Source organism: Sorex araneus, chromosome 5, assembly GCF_027595985.1.
Source record: "Sorex araneus isolate mSorAra2 chromosome 5, mSorAra2.pri, whole genome shotgun sequence".
Classification (NCBI taxonomy): domain Eukaryota; kingdom Metazoa; phylum Chordata; class Mammalia; order Eulipotyphla; family Soricidae; genus Sorex; species Sorex araneus.
Genome location: NC_073306.1, coordinates 194020146 through 194030329, shown reverse-complemented (window position 1 = coordinate 194030329; position 10184 = coordinate 194020146).

Sequence of the window (10184 nt, the reverse complement as noted above, 5' to 3'; positions counted from 1 at the left end):
ACTTTCGGTAGCTTGCCGGGCTCTCTGAGAGGGGCAGAGTAATCAAATCCAGGTGAGCAGCATGCAAGGCAAACGCCCTACCTGCTGTGTTAACGCTCCAGCCCAATACAGGAAGAAATGAGAACAGAAATTAGAAAGCTACAGACGGAAGTGTCATGGATAAAGGTTTCGTAGATGAAATAAAAAACTCAGTGGGTACCCTCAACAGTAGAATGGCAACAGCCAAAGACAAAATTAGTGAGCTTGAAGATGAGTTGCAGAAAGCTTATAGGCAACAACAAACAATGGCTAAACACCTCAAAATAGCTCTAGGGCAAATGAGAGTTCTAGGGGATGATCTCAAGAGGAACAATGTAAGAATCATCAGAGTACCTGAAGAAAAGGGAAGCAACCCCAATGAAAAAGCCATAGTTAAAGATATCATTGTTGAGAAGCCTTTAGAGCTCGAGAATGTGAGCATCCAGAGAATGCGAGCATCCAGATCCAAGGAGCCTGAAGGGTGCCAGCTAAAAGAGACCCTAATAAAAAGACTCCAAGGCATATCATAGTCGAATGATGGATGCCATGGAGAAAGACAAGGTACTGCAAGCAGCAAGGCCAAAGAAGGAAATCACATACATAGGAACACCCCTTAGATTTATACTAGACCTATCAATGGAAACACTCTAAGCCCAAAGACAATGGTGAGATATAATGAAAAAACTCAATGAAATGAACACCTTACCAAGAATACTTTATCCAGCTAAACTTTCACTAAAACTCGAAGGAACAATACACTATTTCACAGAAATACAACAGCTCAGGAACTTCATAAACTCAAAACCAAACTTAAAAGAAGGAATGAAGGGGCTCCTGTAAGACAAGAAAAATCCTTACAAGCACAACAAACCCATACAGAAAGACGGCACAAAACCCCATGACAATAATCTCTCTCAATATCAATGATCAAAATTAGCCAATTAAGAGACACATAGTGGCAAAGTGGATTAAAAAAAATGAACCTAATATTCTGCTGTGTACAAGAAACACATCTCAACAGTCAAAGCAAACACAGACTCAAAGTCAAAGGATGAAAAACAATCCTGCAAGCAAACAACTCTCTCAAAAGAGAGGGGGTAGCCAAACTAGTATCCGACAACATAGATTTCAGGTTTAAAAAGATTAGGAGGTTCAATGAAGGCCATTTTTTAATTAATCAAGAGATATATACAACAGGAAGAAATCATACTCCTATGTGTATACACATCGCATGAGGGACCAGCTAAATACTTATAACAACTACTAACATATTTTAAGGACGACATTACTAGTAACACAATAGTAATTGAAGACTTCAATACCACCTTCTTGCCTCTAGATAGATCAACAAGAATAAAACTCAGCAAGGAACACTGGCATTGAAGGAAGAGATAGAAGAGAGAGGGCTAATAAATCTACACAGGACTTTACATCCCCAAAAGAAAAAAAACACATCTTTTTTTCAGTGCACACAAAACATTTTCCAAAATAGATCATGTTCTGGGTCACAAAACATACCTCAATAGAATCAGGAAGCTAGAAATTGTATCAACTATCTCTTCAGAGCACAATGCACTGAAGATAGAAGTTAATCACACACAGATGCGGAGAACCAAACCAAACACCTGGAAATTAAACAACTCGATATTGAAGAACTAGTGGGTTGGGAAGGAAATCAAGGAAGAAGCTAAAGATACCTGGAAACAAATGAGAACAAAGATATGAGTTATCAGAACCTATGGGAAACAGCTAAAGCTGTATTAATGAGAAAATTTATAGCACTGCAAGAGTTTCTCAGAAATAAAGAAAGGGCCCACATAGATAACTTGATTTCACAGCTCAAGATCTTAGAAAATGACCAACAAAAGTAACTCACACCAGGCAGAAGGAAAGAAATAACAAAACCTAGAGCAGAAATTAATGACATGTAAACACAGAAAAACAATCCAAAAGATCAATGAAACAAAGAGCTGGTTCTTTGAGAAAATAAACAAGACTGATAAACTACTAGCAAGACTCACAAAGAAAGAGAGAGGGAAAACCCTAACAAACTAAATCAGAAATGAAAAGTGGACATCACAACAGAAACAAAAGAAATTGAAAAGATCACCAGAGGCTACTTCGAAAGTCTGTATGCCATGATGAAACAAGAGAAGCTTGAAGAAATGGATAAATTCCTGGACTCCTATAACCTCCCAACACTGAACCAAGAAGACTTGGAATATCTGAATAGACCTATCACTATCAAGGAAATTGAAACTTTCATCAAAATTCTTCTCAAACAAAAGCCCAGGTCCAGATGGATTCACTAGCAAATTCTTCCAAACATTTAAAGAGGAACTATTGCCAGTTCTTTTCAAGTTTTTCCAGGAAATTGGAGAAATAGAACTCTCCATAACAGCTTTTAAGAGACACATATCTCCCTAATACCAAAAGAAAACAAAGACACCATTAAAAAAGAAAACTACAGACTAGTATCCCTAATGAACACAGATGCGAAGATCCTCAAAAGATATTAGCAAATAGAATCCAACAATTCATCAAAAAGATCATACACCACAACCAAGTGGGATTCATCCCGGGGATGCAAGGATGGTTTAACATTCAGAAATCAATCAACATAATTTGTCACATCAACAAAAGAAATGGTAAAACACATATGATCATATCAATAGATGCATTGAAGGCATTTGACAAGATCCAGCACCATTTATGATGAAAACTCCCACCAAAATGGGTTTTGAAAGAATTTTCCTCAATAGAGTCAAAGTCATCTACCACAAGCCTATGACAAGCATTATCCCCAATGGGGGAAAAATAAGAACCTTCCCTCTAAGATCAAGGATCAGACAAAGTTCCCCACTCTCACCACTTCTGTTCAATATAGTACTGGAAGTACTTGCAATAGCTGTTACGGTTAGGCATGAAAAAGATATTAAGGGCATCCAGGTAGGAAAGGATAAAATTAAGCTCTCACTATTTGCAGGTGATATGATACTATATTTAGAGAACCCTAAAACCTCTCCCAAGAAACTCCTAGAAACTATAGAGTTGTATAGTAAAGTAGCAAGCTATTAATTCAATACCCAAAAGTCCATGGCTTTCCTGTACACAAAGAATGAGAAAGAGGAAAGCGATATGAAAAAAGCAATCCTGTTCAAAATCTTGCCTCAGAAAATCAAGTACCTCGGAATCAGATTAAGTAAGAAGTTAAAGGATCTGTACAAGAAAACTACAAAACACTACTTCACAAAATAAAAAAAGACAGGAGGAAATGGAAACACATCCCGTGCTCATAGATTGGGAGAATTAACATTGTCAAAATGGCAATACTCCCCAAAGCATTATACGGATTCAATGTGATCCCTGTAAGAATACGCATGACATTATTCAAAGAAATGGAGCAAACACTCTTGAATATATGGATATGATATGGAACAACAAATTCCCATAAATAGATTAGCAATTCTTGGGAAAAAGAAGATAGGAGACATCACCTTCCCCAACCTTAAACTCTACTACAAAGTGGTAATAAGTAAAATAACATGGTAATGGAACAAAGGCAGAGTCACAGTCCAATGGAACAGGGTGGAATATCCTTAGACACACCCTCAAATATATGATTATCTAATCTTTAATAAGGGATCAAGAAAAGTGAAGTAGAGCTAGGAAAGCCTTTTTAACAAATGGTGCTGGCAAAACTGGACAGGTACCTGCAAAACAAATGGGCTCAGACCTCCTCTACCTAACACCATGCAAAAAAGTCATATCAGGGGGCCGGAGCAATAGCACAGTGGGTAGGGCGTTTGCCTTGCATGCAGCAGACCCGGGTTTGATCCCCGGCATCCCATATGATCCCCCAAGCACCGCCAGGAGTAATTCCTGAGTGCAAAGCCAGGAGTAACCCCTGAGCATCACTGGGTGTGACCCAAAAAAGGCAAAAAAAAAAAAGTCATATCAAAATTGATTAAAGACGTCAACATCAGACCAGATGTATCCATAAGGTACAATGTATCCATAAGGTACATTGATGTCAAGGTTGGAAAAATCCTCCATGACATTAAAGCTACAGATATCTTCAAGAGGACAAGCCAGTGACCAAACAAGTGGAAACAGAGATAAACAAATGGGACTATCTTAAACTAAGAACCTTCTGCACCTCAAAATAAACCGTGACCCGAATACAAAAACAATCTACAGAATGGAAAAGGATACTCATTCAATACTCATTTGATAAGGGGCTAATATCAAGCATATACAAGGCAATGGTTGAACTCCACGAGAAGAAAACATCCAACCCTATCAGAAATTGGGATGATGAGATAAGGGGTTGATATCAATGGTGTATAAAGCACTGGTTGAACTCTACAAGAAGAAAACACTCAACCCCATCAGAAAATGGGGTGAAGAAATTAACAGAAACTTTCCCAAGGAAGAGATACGAATGGCCAAAAGGCACATGAAAAAGTGCTCTATATCACTAATCATCAGAGAGATGCAGATCAAAACAACCATGAGATACCACCTCACACCACAGAGACTGGCACACATCCAAAAGAACAAAAGCAACCACTGTTGGAGAGGATGTGGGGAGAAAGGGACCCTTCTACACTGCTGGTGGGAATGCCGACTAGTTCAGCCCTTTTGGAAAACAATATGGACGATTCTCAAAAAACTAGAGGTTGAGCTTCCATTTGACCCAGCAATACCACTGCTGGGAATATATCCCAGAGGAGCAAAAAAGTATAGTCAAAATGACATCTGCAGTTATATGTTCATCGCAGCACTGTTTACAATAGCCAGAATCTGGAAAAAACCTGAGTGCCCTAGAACAGATGACTGGCTGAGGAAACTGAGGAAACTTTGATACATCTATACAATGGAATACTATGTGGCTGTTAGAAAAAATGAGGTCATGAAGTTTGCATATAAGTGGATCAGCATGGAAAGTATCATGCTAAGTGAAATGAGTCAGAAAGAGAGAGACAGACATAGAAAGATTGCGCTCATCTGTGGAATATAAAATAATGGAGAAAGAGACTAACATTCAAGAATAGTAGAAATAAGTACCAGGAGGCTGTCTCCATGGCTTGGAGGTTTGTCTCTCATTCTGGGCAACTCAGAGAAGGGAACACCAAGTAAAATGTGGTGGGAGGTCATGCGGGGGAGGAGTGATGCGTGCTGAATGTAGACTAGAGACTGAACACAATGGCCACTCAACACCTTTATTGCAAACCACAACACCTAATCAGAGAGAGAGAACAAAAGGGAATACCCTGCCATAGTGGCAATGTGGGGTGGGGGGAGATGGGACTGGGGAGGGTGGGAGAGATGTTGGGTTTACTGGTGGTGGAGAATGGGCACTGGTGAAGGGATGGGTTCTCGAACTTTGTATGGGGGAAACATGAGCACAAAAATGTATAAATCTGTAACTGTACCCTCACAGTGATTCACTAATAAAAAAATAAATAAATTTAAAAAAAAAGAAAAATTAAAAAAATAAAACTACTGTCAGTAAAAAAAAAAAAAAGAAATTGGGATGATGAAATGGACAGAAATTTTCTCAAAGAAGGAATTCAAATAGCCAAAAGGCACATGAAAAAAATGCTCTTCATCACTAATCATCATGGAGATGCAAATCAAAACAACAATGAGGTATCATTTCACACCACATCCAAAAGAACAAAAGAAACAAGTGTTGGTGTGGATGTGGGGAGAAAAGGACTCTCCTTCACTGCTGGTGGGAATGATGACTGGTTCAGCTCTTTTGGAAAACTGTATGGACGCTTCTAAAAAGTTAGAAATTGAGCTCCCATTTGACCCAGCAATACCATTTCTGGGAATATAGCCCAGAGATGCAAAAAAGTACAGTAGACATGACATCTGCACTTGTATGTTCACTGCAGCACTGTTTGCAATAGCCCAAATCTTGAAAAACCCAAGTGCCCTAGGACAGATGACTAGTTAAAGAAACTTAGTACATCTACAGGATACGCAGCTATTAGAAATGATGAAGTTATGAAATTTGCATATAAGTGGATAAGCATGGAGAGTATCATATTAAGTGAGATGAGTCAGAAAGAGAGGGACAGACATAGAAAGATTGCACTCATTAGTGGAATATGAAGTAACAGAATGTGAGACTTATACACAAGAATAGTAGAGATGTGTACCAGGGTATCAGGAGGATTTCTCCATGCCTTGGAAGCCAGCCTCACATGCTGGAGGAAAGGAAGCTCAGATAGAGAGAAGAGACCACCAAGTAAAGAGTGCTTGGAGAGCCCACTCGGGATGGAAGAGGTGTGCTGAAAGTAGACTATAGACAAAATGATGGCCTCTCAATACCTCTATTGCAAATCACAACACCCAAAAGGAAAGAGAGAGAGCAAAAAAATAGCTTGCCACAGAGATGGGGTGTGGTGGGGAGGATGGGATGAGGGTGGTGGGAGGGATACTGGGACCATCCATGGTAGAGAATGGGCATCGGTGGAGGGATGGGAACTCGAACATTGTCTGACTGAAAGGTAAGCATGAAAGTTTGCAAATCTGCAACTGTACCTCATAGTGATTCATTAAAAAATAAAATAAAATAAATAAATAAAATAAAGAATCCCCTTCCTGTATCTACTGACCAGTAAGGGATTATATGACTGAGAGGAAATTACTCAGTTCTAATTAGTTTTTCTTGCCTCTCTCAAGCATTTCTGCTTAGGTGTTTCAAACACTGGAGTAAACAACCCATTACTGTGATTATTTTGTATCACTGTATCACTATGTCACTGTGATCCTGTTGCTCATCGACTTGCTAAGCGGGAGCCAGTAACATCTCCATTTGTCCCTGTCGTGTTTCTGGTCAGGTAAATGAAGCCCATTATTGTTCCTGTTTTTGGCATATAGAATATGCCAACGGGTAGCTTGCCAGGCTCTGCTGTGTGAGATTCTGCATCGCTCTCTTCAGGGAACTTTGTTTTATAGTCTCTGGATCTTGGCCATTGATGAGTTTACACGGCACCAGGGCCAGTGTGTGGGTGTGGCTGCCAAGCTATTAGAAAATGAGGGATCTAGGTGGAGGAGGGCCAGTTCCAGTTTTAGTAGGCTTGGAACCCGCATACCTGGGTTCCTCTGAAGGTTCTTTCATACATAAGACTCATCCAAGCATGTGCAGAGTGGCCTTGAGCATGGCTGTGTCTGGGTTCTGGAGGTTTTCAGCTGCCGGGGCTCTGTTAGGGGCAGGGAGGGAAACTCAAACTGTCCCGTTTGAGGGTGCCTCGGTGAAGACACCCTGGTGTGGTGGCGGGAAATTTTGTAGATTACCAAAAAAAGTGGAGAGAAAACTGTATTTCAGTAACTTGATTTTTTATAAAAATTAGATCCAAGATCCACAGAAATGACTCAGTGAGTATTTTGTAAAGAGAAGTGACCCCAACCCCAGATCCAGCTTGATTTGAGCCTAGAGTGTGGGGAGAGGCATTTGCATTGTGAACACTGAGTTTTTAGGCCAAAGGATCAAAGAACTCAAAATCACAGGATCAGCCTGGTTATCAAGTAACTATTCCCTCTGTAGGGCCTACAATAGTCATTGAGCAGCGTGGAGGTATCTTCTCTTGGTATTTGATAATAGATTGGAAATATCAACAGCTCAAGTCTAGACAAAAGATTGAAAGAACTTGGCTTCTATATAAAACTTTGAAAATTAAAAAAAAAGGGCAATTACCTAATTCCTTTCTGACTGTCATCTGGTAAGTAAGTTATTAATTCACATATTTGGTGTTGGCTAACCAGTTCTGCATGCTGGGATTTCCTGTTATGTAACTTGAATTGTTGATTTTTTGTGTTTTTAATAGTGGACACAAAACCCAAATTTCTGCAAATGTTTAGCAAATGAAGTGAATCATGAAGGAAATTTTAACCAAACTCATTTTAGAGGCCTCGGAAAACTAGGTCAATTTCTCACCTCTAGATCTATTAAGGTCTTGTCTACCAACTACTTGGCAAGTTTCATTACTCAAGATTGATTGGAAAGGCCTCCTTTTTTATTTTCAAAGCTGGAGCAAAAGCACAGCAGGTAGGGCATTTGCCTTGCACATGGCCGACCCGGGTTCGATTCCTCCATCCCTCTCAGAGAGCTTGGCAAGCTACCAAGAGTATCTCGCCCATACGGCAGAGCCTGTCAAGCTACCAGTGGTGTATTCAATATGCCAAAATCAGTAACAACAAGTCTTACAATAGAGACAATGCTGGTGCCCCCTCAAGCAAATTGATGAACAAAGGGACGACAGTGCTACAGTGCTATACTTTGGTGGAAGCTGAAATTCATATGCATTCTTACAAAACATTCTACAAAACCTGGAGACTACTCAACAAAACAGCTATGAATAGGTCTGGGAGACTCTTTGTTTGCCTCACTCCAATCTTTCATCTTTTCCAGCTTGGGACCCCTTATTTGGGTAAAGAAATTCACTGAGGAAAGTCTTACACCTGTTTGGAAAGTATCACTGCCACCCAAAGTATCCCTAGGACTGAAGATCAACAGAATCCCAGCCTGGCTTCACCATGCTTAATTTCAACCAGCTCATCTGAAATGGAAGCCCAAGGGACCTTGGACCCCTTAAAGATAAGACGCAAACTCTCCAACCCCTGTACTCTTTACCCTCTTGTTTGCCCTCTGACGACCTGTGTGGGTAATAGCCTGTATAATCCAAAAGGAGTGTTTGAGTGTTTGAACTTAGAAATAGGTTACCTGGGGAGATATATACGCTAATCTGACTCCTGGGGTGTGGAACTGATTTCAAACGGTGAACTTCCTCCCCAGATCCTTTCCTGCTAGGGGTGCTTTCTGCTGTGCATTGGTTTGTTAAGTTTTCTCAAAATGAGCTTGGACCTCCCTGCCCCAAGGGACCCAGCCCTGGCAGCTGAAAACCTCCAGAACTCAAACACCACCATGCTCATGACCTCTCTCCACACACTCCGGCCAAGTCTCACCCATGAGTGAACCTATTCATGGACCTTACACCACCCTTACTCCAAGAGTTGTGCATTACATTTGATGGGGTTTAAAAATAAAAGGCAACCAATCTTAGAGGGAAATATATATATATATATATATATATATATATATATATATATATATAAGCTTAATGACTTCTGGGTGAAATATTAACAACCTTCACACTCTTTCCTCTAAGGAAACTTTTTTGCAGCATTTTCAGCAGTTTTTCATAATAAACGATACAAAATTAACTATTTCGTTTCTGCCTTGGGGTTGGGGTTCAGAATGGAAACACCCAAAATATGGTGGTGGGAAGGTGTAATGCTAGTGGGGTTGGTATTGAAATATTAAATGTAATCAAATATTATGAACTACTTTGTAAAATAAAAATGAAAATTTTAAAAACCAATCTTGGAGCAGACTACTGGTTATATGAACTACCCTCATATCAACAGCTATCAGGCCCTTAACCTTACTTTTCCTAAAGCTGGCCATTGGCTCTCATCTGTTTTGCAAATTTCATCCAAAACTGTATCAACTCAGTCAAAGCCTCAGTGAAGGCTAGAAAGAAACTAAAACCCATTGTCAGAAGAGTACATGCAGGAATCACTGATTTGATCTCATGTTCATAGTCAGTGGGGAATGAGCTTAGAGTCTCCTGACATGAGACTTTATCTTCATCCTTCACCTAGCTTTCAGCAGTGAGGGCTCATCTCTTTACTGTTCCAAGGGTCAGGTGCAACCCATTAACAAGTTCATCCCATAAACAAACCTTTTTTTAACCTGGAATCATGGCAACCTCTTTCCAACACATCCAATCATGATTGTTTCCCATAACTGCAAGCCAATGGTTTTCCATGACTGTAAGGCAACTCAGCTATTAACTAGCTTGTTTTGCTTCTGTAACTTTCTTTGTACTGTTCCTATAACCTAATACAATACCAATTGTATCCATTATCTGACTCATAATGTATGAGTTTTTTCCTTTTTAAACCCATTGCTGACTGTACTAGGGGTTTTAAGTTCTTGGGATGTTATTCCTCTTTCAGGCAACTGCTTCTGTAACCAAAACCTTGAATTTGGCCTCTCTAAGTAGTGAACATCTGTCTCTCATGAAACTCCCTTCCAGTATCTTTTCTTCCTAAACGGAAAGGAACAGTCACAACATAGGCCTCCT